The sequence below is a fragment of the Mesoplodon bidens genome (assembly GCF_964165515.1).
Source record: "Mesoplodon bidens genome assembly, chromosome: 4".
Lineage (NCBI taxonomy): Eukaryota > Metazoa > Chordata > Mammalia > Artiodactyla > Ziphiidae > Mesoplodon > Mesoplodon bidens.
Window position 1 is genome coordinate 30,331,969 of NC_138160.1, and position 12,362 is coordinate 30,344,330.

Genomic DNA, 12,362 nt, shown 5'->3' on the forward strand with positions numbered 1-12,362 from the left:
AGAGGTATTGCCCTCCCCTCTTTGCTCTTCTCAACTATTCGCTTAAAATATTTACACTCATGATAAATTAGAAACACATTTGACAAGATCAATGAAATTTACACAGACTTAACTAGACCAAGAAAAAAAGAGTGAAGACTCCAATTACTAAAATCAAGAATGGAAGCTGAGACATCACTATTGATCTTACAATAAGAAAAGAATTATAAGGAAATACAATAAACAACTGTATGCCAATAAATTAATAACCTAGACGGTGGACAAATTCCTAGAGAGATGTAAACTACCAAAACTGACTCAAGAAGAAACAGAAAACCTGAATAACCTAAACAAATAAAGAGATTGAATTAGTAATTTTAAAACTTCCCACAATGAGAAGCCCAGGCTTAAATGGCTTCACTGATAAATTCCACCAAACATTTAAAGATTTAATGATAATTCTTCACAAGTTATTCCAAAAAATAGAAGAGGATGGAAGACTTTTCAATTTATTGTGTGATGTCGATATTACTCTATACCAAAACCAAACAAAGACATTGCAAGAAAACTACAGACAATGTTCAGTATGAATATATATGCAAAAATCCTCAGCAAAATACTAGAAAACTTGAATCCAGCAATATAATTAGGCCATAGTCAAGGAATGGAAGTTTGGTTTAACATCTGAAAATTAATAAAAGTAATATATCATATTAGTAAAATAAAGGATAAAACACATAATCACCTCAATAGATTCAGAAAAAGCATTTGACAAAATGCGACATGGTTTCATGATTAAAATTCTCAACAAAGTAGGACTCGGAAGGAAACTAGTCAACCTGATAAAGGTTATCTAAGAAAAAGCCATAGCTAATGTCATGTTTAATGATGAAAGACTGAATGCTTTTCTCCTGTGATCAGGTACAAGACAAGGATGTCCACTCTCTCCAGTTCTATTCAGCATTGTACTGGAGATTCTAACCAAGGCAATTAGTCAAATAAAAGAAATAAAAGTGTTTTAGATTGGAACGAGAAAAGTAAAACCATCTATTCACAAATGACATGATTTTGTATGTAGAAAATCCTTAGAAATCCACAAGAAAAACATACCTATAAGAGCTAATGAGTTCAAAAAGATTGCAGGATATTCGATCAATATTCTGAAAGCAATTGTATTTTTTTAACATCTTTATTGGAGTATAATTGCTTTACAATGGTGTGTTAGTTTCTTTTTTTAATTTTTAACATCTTTATTAGAGTATAATTGCTTTACAATGGTGTGTCAGTTTCTGCTTTATAACAAAGTGAATCAGTTATACATATACATATGTCCCCATATCTCTTCCTTCTTGCATCTCCCTCCCTCCCACCCTCCCTATCCCACCCCTCTATGTGGTCACAAAGCACAGAGCTGATCTCCCTGTGCTATGCGGCTTCTTCCCATTAGCTATCTATTTTATGTTTGGTAGTGTATATATGTCCATGCCACTCTCTCACTTTGTCCCAGCTTGCCTTTCCAGCAATTGTATTTTTATACAAGCAATTAACAATATGAAAAGGAAACTAAGAAGACAAGTCCATTTACAAGACTATCAAAGAGATTAAAAGACTTTGGAATAAAAATAACAAAAAAAGACTGTAAGACTTTTACACTGAAAACTATAAAACATTGTTGAAAGAAATTAATAAAAACCTTAAAATGGAAAAACACCTTTTATTAACATATTGGAAGACTTAATGTTGTGAAGATGTCAATACTCCCCAAGTAGATGTTTAGTCAGCAGAATCCTATCAGATTTCAGCCTCCTTATTTGTAGAAATGGGCAAGCTGAAGTAGACCCTAAAATTCATATGGAAATGCAAGTGTCCCAGAATAGCCAAAACAATGAAAAAAAAGAACAAAATTGGAGGACTCATACGTCCTGATTTCAAAACTTACCACATAGCTACAGTAATAAAAACAGTGTAGTACTGGCCATGGAAAATCACCTTATACAGTATTTATGGTTAATTGATTTCAGGCAAGGATGTCAAGACAAATGAAAGGAGAAAGAATAGTCTTTTCAACAAATAGCCTTTCCAAAGATGGTATATACATATGCAAAAGAATGAGGTTCTTTTTCATTTTGTGTATGGTAGAATTCTGCCTAGAGAAATGGTGAGAACTTTGGGAAAGCTGTTATATTCTGAGACTCCATCAATAAGACTTTTCAGTAAGAGATCCAAAGGCTGCCATTAGCCTGGCCTGGAGTGAGGGTGAGGGGTGATGAGAGGTGATGGAAGGGCTTGGATGATAGAGGTGAGAGTATACAGATGATGATCAACAGTGAGGAACACTCACATGGTCTCCAACTAAGCTGTGGAGGAGTTTCCATGACTGTGTCTAGAGAAGGTACCAAGTTAGTCAGGCTAACTTAGTTGGAAGTCCTGATTCAGAGAGGGCCTTCTGTCCTTGTCTCATGCCTATGACAATGTTGCATGTGAGACCAATGATACATGCGACACAGAATGGAGGAAAGAGCAGGACAGCACAGCAACCAGGACAGTGGTGGACCAGCCCTGCATCACTGGCCTAGGGGTTCAGGTGTTTGGGAACACTGAGGGGATATAGCTGTCCTAATTCTTCTTTAGATGGAATTTATTTGGGAGTGGAGTGGGGAGAGTTTGGGCCATTCCCAGAGGAAATGAAAGGAAGTAGGAATGACCTTCAAGGACAATGGGGGTTTTGAGGTAATGTTTGCCAGTCAGGACCGATGGAGGCATGGGAAAGCAACTTGAGTTGAGTGGCTGTTAGTCAATTGCTCATTAGACTTCATTAGGAAATCTGAACAGGAAAAAGAAAACTATGCTCCCTGAACTCCTTTTTTAAAAAATTTCTTAAGATCCCTTTTCAAAATTTCAGGTCCACTAAACTGTGAGAAAGAGATTAGCACTGAGGATAAGGAGGGGCCAGAAGCACCAGCATTCAGGGTCAGTGGTCAAACCTGCAACCAGCTCAGCCTGTTGGAAGGAGCTGGCAGAGAAAGAGAAAGGTAGTGGTTCTCCTTCACTCCTGCATCCACAGTCTCCAGTGGACTCCCCAGCCCCACCCTAGCAGATGTTGAGGCAGCAAATCTAAGGTAAGACTGGGCAGGCTAAGTCTTACATGTGCCACAGGTGAGTCTGATGCTCAGCCAGGATTGAGAACCACTAGAAAAGCAGATTCTAGAGCGGCACAGTCCCCAACATTTTTGGCACCAGGGACGGGTTTCGTGGAAGACAATTTCTCCACGGACGGTGGGGTGGTGATGGTTCAGGCGGTAATGTGAGTGAAGGGGTCCGGTACCGGTCCGAGGCCCGGGGGTTGGGGACCCCTGTTCTAGAGTCAGGGAGTCAGGAGCAACAGTGGAGGCTGAGCCCTTGACCTGACCTTTTTGTGTCCAACCTCCCACCTCCCGCTTTAAGCCAGACAAGCACTTGTTCTTAATATCCTTGAGGTCACAGACCTCTTGGGAATTTGGAGAAACCTAGAGATCTTCTCCATGCTTTAAAAGAATCTATTCTAGTGTGTTCCACAAGATTTACTTTTCTTTACATACAACCATCTCCGGAAACTCAAACCGTAGTTAAGCATGGGACCCAACTATCATTTAAACATATGAATTTTATTCTGAATTGGCAAGGTCAAATTTTTCACCGTTGGTAGACTAGGGACTCAAGGTAAAAACAAAACTGAGTTCCAAAAATGAAGGATCACATCTCTTGAACATCAAAGCATTCTTTGATGTTGGAAAAATAGTGCAATCTCCACGTGGACAGAAACAAAGATAAGTTGCAGTAGAAAGGGCAGGACATCCAGGGCTCAACAGAGCTCATCGGGAATCTCTTGTTTTCCAGAAACTCTCACAGAACCAAACCAGTTTTAGGTAACATCCAAACTCATCTACCTACAGCAATTAGAAGAACTCCACCTTTAAGATTGCCCTGTGATCTCTGAAGCCAATGCTGTAGGCAGGCATTGAAACTTAGGCTTGCTTTACTTTACTTCTCTTTAGTAAGAGGGGATTCATGTAAAGAGTCTCCTAAACACACTGCCCCACTTCAGGTTTTGAAGATCTACTATTCAGTTACATTAATTCATTTGGTTTTTCTCCTTTCCTTGCTCTTCTTCTATGGCTGACTTTTAGTTTTGTCTGGGTTTTGACATGAGTGATGGTTTTGTGATGTCATGTCACCAGGCGAGTAGCCCTTGAGCCCATGGTTCTCCAAAAGTGACTTTTCCCCTTTCTGGCATCTTTTGGAATGTCATTTTACCCAGACATCATGCACATTATCTCTCTACAATATCATCTGCTGAGGTATCCTAGGTGTTACACAGCCCCCAACATCTCCATGCATGTGAAATCTGTTGACAATAGTCCTTCACCCCAGAGCATCTGTGTCATACCTGCACAGCTGTCAGAAATGCTGAGAGAAACCTCAGGCTTCTCCCTGGGGCTTTGGGACACACAGAGACTCTGAGATTAGCTCAAGCTTTTCTGCATTGTTACCCTTGGCAGATATCTCTACTCAGTTCTCCAATGCCCTAGTGGCTTAGGGAAACCTGTGGGGTTGGCCACTTCCCAGCATGCAAGTGAGAAGTGGAACATAGGTTCCCTCTACTCATGAATGCCCCAAGCCTGTCCAGGGACCTTCTTCTTCTTAGATTTACAGCCCACTGCAGGGAGGTGTTAGGATGCTGGGCTCCCTGCCTGCCCCTGCCCCTTTATTAGTCTACATTTCTCATAAGTGTTCATCAGCACTCAAGTCTCTGTTTTCCACTGTTTTCCTCCCCTTTTCCAGTTAGATTCTCTTTATTTAGTTGAGAGAGAGAGAGAGAGATCTGGATTGGCTTAGGATGAGGGAGGGAAGGGAGAAGTGTCTGACCTGGCAAACAATTGTTCCAAATCTTTCCTGTCTTACGGAGTGTGGCTTTTGAAATGGAAAATCAGGAACTTAAAGTTTCTGTTTCCTAGTATCACAATGTTCACTTGGGGTGTTGGAGACCTGCTGGAGGAAGGAGTAAAAGTTAATGGGAGGGGAGACATGTGGTTTAACATTTTACAATATCATTTGCCACATTTGTTACCCTCTTGATGAAAGCAGATGGTGGAGAAAACTTACGTGCACTAAATACCTGTGTGACAGGCACTGAACCATGTACTTCAACCACAGAGTGACCCTCAGAATTAAATACTATTGCCCCATTTTGCAGATTAGGCAAGTGCAGGTGAGCGGCACTGGAAGGGACAGAATTGGAACTCAAGTGTGATTCTGAGACCATCGTTATTCACTAGAATTCAGAGATTGAAAAATTTGAAGCAGCAGAACTCCTTTATTTTTCAAACAAAATCCTACACAGATAACTACACTATAAAACAGGCTTTTGTGCAGGAGGAAGGTTACCATTCTGACCCAGAGTACTCTCACTTTGTTTCCTTCCGGTCCATGGTGAGGATAAAAGAACAGGATTTTCATTTCCCTATTTCCAGCCTCTTCTGAATATCCAAGGTTGTACTTTTCTTCTTCTCGGGACTTTGCAATTATCTGAAACTTTTTTGGGGGGGAAACCAGACCATCTTAGACCATTGTACTTATTGGACAGTCGGAGGGGAAACTGATGGCTGTGTTGAGGTGAAGTCCTCACTGGCTCCATGGGAAGGACATATGGCGGAGCTCTGAGTTATGCGGTGTGCGGGGGACCCAAGAGTGGAGGGGTGGGGCTCTGGTTCACCTTGCAAGGAGACCCTGGATATTGGTGGATGCTTTGCAGCTCTGGGCTCCATCACTTCCCACCTGATTTCCTCCAATTGCTCCTTCATAGCCTGGGAACCTGCCCTCTTTTCCCATCTTCCTCTCCCTTCACTTCTCCCCCAATATGAATCCTTTTCTAGTCTGAGGGATGGATGGAATGGTATTTTCTGGGCCAGAGGAGTTGATAATCCTTTCTTCTGTGACCCTATTTATGCCACTTTTCTCTTTAACTACCTCCAAAGCTCAGGATTTTGAAATTCAAAAGCCTGGAAGAGATTCTTCTCTTCGGTGTTTTCAACTGGCATCTTTCTTCCCCAAGAGTTCAGAATGCCTGGCTCTTGCCTGAGGATCAGGGGATAAGGAGAGAAAAAAAAAAGGAAGTAAAACCCATGGGCAGGGGTAGGGAGGGACAGTGATTAATATTTCCAAAACACCACCATGCTGGAGCTAGACCCATAGTATACTGGCTCAGTCTCTGCCTCTTCCCTCCCACATCCTTATGAAGGCCTCTATGAAGGACACACTGGAAACTTGGGCATAAAACACTGCCAAGAATGACCTGATATGTTACTTAAAATAGATTTTTTTCCTTTGGGGGAGACACTGTAAAATGATCAGGGTAAACAAAATTCAGATTCCCATAAGGAACTGGAAAAACTGAGTCTTTTGAGTGAAAAAACAAGTACAAGATGTGCACTGGTATAAAGTCTAAAGTTCCCTGCCTGTCCCTGACCCTTTATTATCCCACATTTAGCAGAAAGAAATCCCATCCTCTCTGCTTCCAGCAGTGGAAGAGAGTTTAGCTAAGAGAGCACACAACTTGGTCAGAGTTAAGGAATAGACAACGTCATTTGTAGAGAGGAAGATAGTTGCTTTGGAAAAGGCACAAGCGGTGTTTACAAAGGAGAAAATGGTGAGGAGCCTCCCCAGGAACAAGACCAACCTCCCTCCTGTCTCAGGGCTGGAATAAGAAAGGACTGCTTTCTGCCATCTGCTCCTGAGTAGGGAAAGTAGGACCAGCCCATGTGCTCAATGCATGAGTTGCACTGTTGGACATACCTCCCCTCACCTGCCAAGATTGAGGGGAGAGAACTGGCTAAGATCCTGCAGTATCTCCATACACAGAAACCCAAATCAAGAGTCTCAGACACAGCTGCCCGATCTCTCATAGTCCAGAGGACCCATGATAACAAGTCAACTGCTTTGGCATGGTATCCCCCTCTGGGTCAATGTGTGGGAATTTAAAATTTAGAATCACTGACCCTTTTGAGATTCTAACAGAGGAAAAGGATGTTTTACCCCTATATATTGCTTAAAGTTTCAGGAGATTCGCAGATGGAGTACACAGATTTGGAACCCTGGTTTTAGACTTTTGATTCTCTTTAAAGCCTCTTGGGATCAGAGATTGGCAATCAGAGAAAATGGCCCTGATATAAGCCTTAAAAGTCTTACTTCCCCAATGGCCAAGTGCCAGCTCTGCCCTGCCCAGATTTAGGGCCACTCTCCTGATAGGTCACTTCAAATACTTTAATCCCAATATGGAATGCCTACCCTCCCTTCCCACAGGTGGAGAGAGATACTACTACCTGTGTTTTTCCTCGAGCACAATTTTGCAAAACTACTGAGTGTACAGCTCTTGCAGAGGCTACTTGTTCTCCCCAACATTCATTCTTCCCTCCTTCCTCTTACTAATAGAACCTCTAGTTTTAGTTGGGGACATAGTTACTCCTTTGCAGACTACCTTTACCTTTTTCCTTTGCAGCTAAAGATGGTGACTATTTTGTGGCCAATAGGATAAAAGAAGTGATATATGCAACTCTCAGATCATGTCCTTAAGAAGGAAACTGGTTTCTCTTCACTTACTTGTTGTCTCCACTTCCCATGGGCTGGAATGGGATCATGGTGCTGGTAAACTAACCTCAAGTCTGTAGACACAAGAAACATCCCAGGAAATAAAAGAGTAAGCTGGGTTCCTAACTAAAGAACTCGTGGAACTGCCAGCTGCCAAGGATCATCTACTATGAAAGAGTAATAAATTTGCATCTGTCTTAGAGCCACTGTATTTCTGGGCCTCCTTGTTTCAGCAGCATGGCCCAAGTAATACATACAAAAGCCATGAAAACATGTTATATTCCATTCCAAAGTCTCCTGAGGCTGGTAAGGAACAAGCATAAAGGCTTACATGTGGGTAAGCCAAAATAGGAAGTACTTTCTTGAAAAGTTTCTGGAAGTGACAATTGTATCTTAAAAACTTGGCCCAGGGTCAAATCGTATGGGAACCATGCTGCTTCTCTGTGGCAATTCCATGAGCCGTATCAGTCAGGGTCACTTTTCATGTGGACTTTGCATATTCCACTTGGGTCATCAGAGGATGCCAATGCTGTTCTTGGAGCTGCTGGGATCTAAGAGGGCAGGGGAAGCGTAAGATGTAGAATTGAGGGCTCTTGCCAATTTTCCCAGTTGTCTGGGTTTGGATGCAATCAGCATGGCAGTCCTTCAGAAAGTGTTCTGTGAGAGGGTAGGAGCTCACCCCAAGGCAAAGAAATCTGTGCAGGGCCATGGGTCACAGTCTAGGATGGTATCAATCCAGATTTTTCTCCAAAGCACAGTGGGGCACTGTGTCTGACAGTTATGAGCAAGACCCTGCCATGGACCATCTCAGGAAGGGCCTGAAGAGAAACCATGTGCTGTACGTAGACCCATGTCCTGCCAGATGCCCGCAGAAGCTCCGGGGTCTGCAACCATGGCCAGAAGGCATGCCACTTTCCCGAAGGATTGGCACTCGTGATCACATTTTTATCAAAATGTGGGCATGTCCTGACATCAAACTACTCACTTTCTGGCAGAAATGTCTTTAGCAAAGAGTAACCAGTTGGTACTCAAATATTCCATTTTTGTTGCCTCCAAAGACAGAGACTAAAATCTTGTAAAGACAAAACAGCTCTGGCATGTCAAACTCTGCCTAGAAAAAACATAAGCAACAGCAAGTCATGAGGCTGAAGACGTGGGGTAAGGAGGAAAGGGAAATGAAAGAAGAGCCACAACAAGGAAAATGTTGTGCTCCTGGAAATGAAACTACACGATGCTGGGACTCCCCCTTAGAAGCCTGGGGCCTGACTCAGCACACACTGATAAAATGCTAAAGACAAATGACTTAGGACGAGGGCAAAGTTAGATTTCCCCACAGCCTTCTTTGTCTACTTGACACCCTTGAGTGTTTTTATTTCTCTTTCCCCATAGTGCTTGGGGGTTCCCAGTCTCACCACTGAGCTCACCTGGGTTTCTCTTTTCCGGCAGAAGGCAGGGCCAATGATTGTTTTCCCTCTTATGGGTAAAATCTAATCTTTAATTGTAAAAGGAAAGTGACAGTGGGCAGAGGGGAGGTTAAAACAGATTTCAAAGAATGTATTTTGGGAGTTTTTGAGTATTTTTTCCAGCGTCGGATTTTGCCCAGTATATTCCTATAGCAACATACTGCCTATTATTACTATTGTTGCTGTGTTTTCACTTTATTCTCCTTTGATATTCAATCTCAAGGTGAGTGACTTTTACATCTTTCTCATTTAGGACAAATTACTAAATGCTTGGGGCTATTTTATAAGCTTCATCTGAAAACTGACTCAGAGAAATACTTCTGCTTTTGAAACAGTTTGTTTCCCAAGGGGGTTGAAAAAGGCAACACATCAGTGTCTATCCTACTAACTCTATAATTTCTGTCAAGGATGGAAAGAAAATTTCTCTTCCTAAGAGAAGAGTCAAGATAGCGAAGATTAGCAATAAGTTAAGCTCTCAGCCTGAATTTGCTCAGCAATATCTTTGTCCTTATTGACTGGGGAAAAAGAGAAAACATGGGACTTCCTGGGGGGACTTTTACCAAGTGAACAAACAAGAAACAATCAAAGAGTGTATGCACTCCTCCAACTCAAACATTACAGAATTTCAAATCTTGCTAGAAGGTAAATTCTCTGAGTTCTTTAGGACTCTAACCAGTTATACACAGAGGGCACGTAACTTATTACACTATGAAAATAAAAGAAAATCTTCTTTATGTGCTTTGTCAGCTTCACAAATGGTCCAAATAATCACAAAAAAAGGCAGAAAGGAGAGATGGGATCAACTGATCCTGGGAGTCTTACAAGGTCACTCTGTTCTCTTTGCATATGAGAAATAATAAAATGCCTTTGTTACGATTCACCACATCATAGGAACTCCAGAAGCTAAAGGAAGAGAACATCAGAAAGAAGAGAAAGGTAGCAATGAGAAGAAATGATGAGAGAAGAGAAGGAGAAAATGTAAGCTCCGATCAAGTTGCCCCATCAAAGACTGCTTTTTGCTCAGATCCTGATACCACAGTTGGAGGTTCAGGTGCCTTGAGCATCTTTCCACATCTGTTCTCATCTCTCCACTCTCCCTTCTCCCGTAGCCAATAATGACAAGGCAATATAGTAAATGTCTCCGTTTGGGGGGTAGGTGGAGTAAGGCAGTTCTTCCTCAGCTTTTCTAAGCTTCCAAAGATCTGGGTAGAGAAAGTAGAGAAGGTACCATTGTTTCCCCAGAATGTCTAGAAGGACTAAGGAGGCTTCTCTTTCCTTGAGCACGCCACACTTAATCTAGGTTCCTCTCTGAGGTCCTTCAGCAACTCCTGCCCCACCCAAAGAGAGTAAGTACACCCGTGGAAATCCCCTGAGCAAACTAGCACATGCTGTACCAAAATATTGTGTCTTGGCTTTGTTCTTTTACGTCTTCACAACTAAAGGAAAGAGATACAATCAAAATGATAGTCCACTTAAATGATAAACAAGAGAATTTAAAGAGACATGACGCAGTTACTCACCCGTGGAGTGACAGTCTGTGAGCAGTTCATGAGGTCTGTGTTGGTGGATGGATATGATTTGTGATTTCTCTTTGAAGACTTATTTAGTTCATGGAAATTTATAATTAGAGCTTTCTTGAAAGGATATTCAGCTCAAGACGCAAAACACACTAATTTTTGTGAATCAGGCTTATGATTTTCTAACTGAGCATTCAAAACAAAATCAGAGATGAGAACACAAATTATTATTTGAGGCACAAAATTGTCACCGTTTCTTTGGTTTGGAAGATGTGTGAAAGATGCAGCAGGTGGAGGAGGTAGATTATGTCCCATTCAGTTGGCTTCTTACTCTGAAATGTTCCTTGAGCTTGTAGTCCAGAGTGTGACTATAAACAGGGCATCCCATATCTGTCACAGATCTGCCTCAACCGTGAAGAGGGGCTTCCAGGGGCTGATACAAATGCCCCACCTCCTCTTCTCTCATCTTATGAGATTGTCACAGTAACTGTAACGATGACAAGCTAATTTATGCAGCTTTCAAAGACTCTCTGTTTTACACTTGGGGAGATGTTGTTCATCTTGGTTACTATAGCCTTTTTTACAAGCCCATAGGACCGATTTTACCCAATAACAGTGAATTGAACAGAAGTTCAAAAGTCACTGTCCACTCAGCATCTCTGTACTTGTCACCTTATAATCCTAGTCTTGTGGCTTCTTTCTAAAAGAGCCAAGGTGAATCAAGACAGTGGTGTTTCATGGCCAGAATCCAGGCTAGATTATCCATGAGAAGACATGAGCAGAAGAAGCATGCCCTTCAGGAGCCCTGTCTGTGTGTTGATGACAGACTGCTATCTCCCTGTGCCTTCAAACGTGAATGATGGTTTAAGGGGGAACATCCAACAATTACTACAAAGTCAGCCAGGCTTAACAAATATCACTGCTTTAACCATGAGGCCATCTTGGGGACAATTTTGATGGACAAACTAGTTTAAGGAGAGTCTGAGTGACCTCTGTCATTGTCTCAGGCTTCTGCCCCGTATAGGTAGGTACCAGTGTGGTCTGCATGTACCGTATGGTGCTGCAAAGCAGTGCGGCAATCAGATTTTCACAAATAGAATCCTATTTTACATACATGGAGAAAGCTATTTAAACAAGGGGTCTTTTCCTGTAAAGGACTAGAGGGTGAAGATTTTACACTGTGTGTGCTGTACGGTTTCTGTCTCAGCTGTGCTCTTGCAGCCCCAAGGCAGCCGTGTTACAACAGAACTTTACTTACGAAAACAAGTGGTAGGCCAAATATGGCCCCTAGGCCATAGCTTGCCAACTCCTAAATTAAACAAATAATTCTTGAATGCCTACTATGACGGGTGAGGCATCGGTAACCACCAGGGATACACAAAGAACAAAACAGAATAGTTACTGTGCTTGTGGAACTCTCTAGCGTGTATGTTCTGAGACGAGAGGTAGACAATTTAAAATATACCTGCAATAAATGACTTCATTCAGTGCAGAATCTTTCTTTAAAGCAAAACTCACCCCAGACATGCAACTGGTAAGTTTGTCAGTTTAGATTTTTGTCTCATGATTCTTTTAAAGCGGGCCTAAGCTGGTTTGAACCTGGATTTGAATCTACCACCTTAGCCTGAAGCAAGCCTAGTACGTTTGGGGGCTGCCAGGGACACCAAAGAGGTACGAGCATCTCAAAGGCTCCATCCCTTCCTTCCCTCCCCTTCTGCTTATAGCAACACTCCTTTTACCCACACTTCCTGTTTCTGGCGCTTGCCTTCTTTTCTGCTGT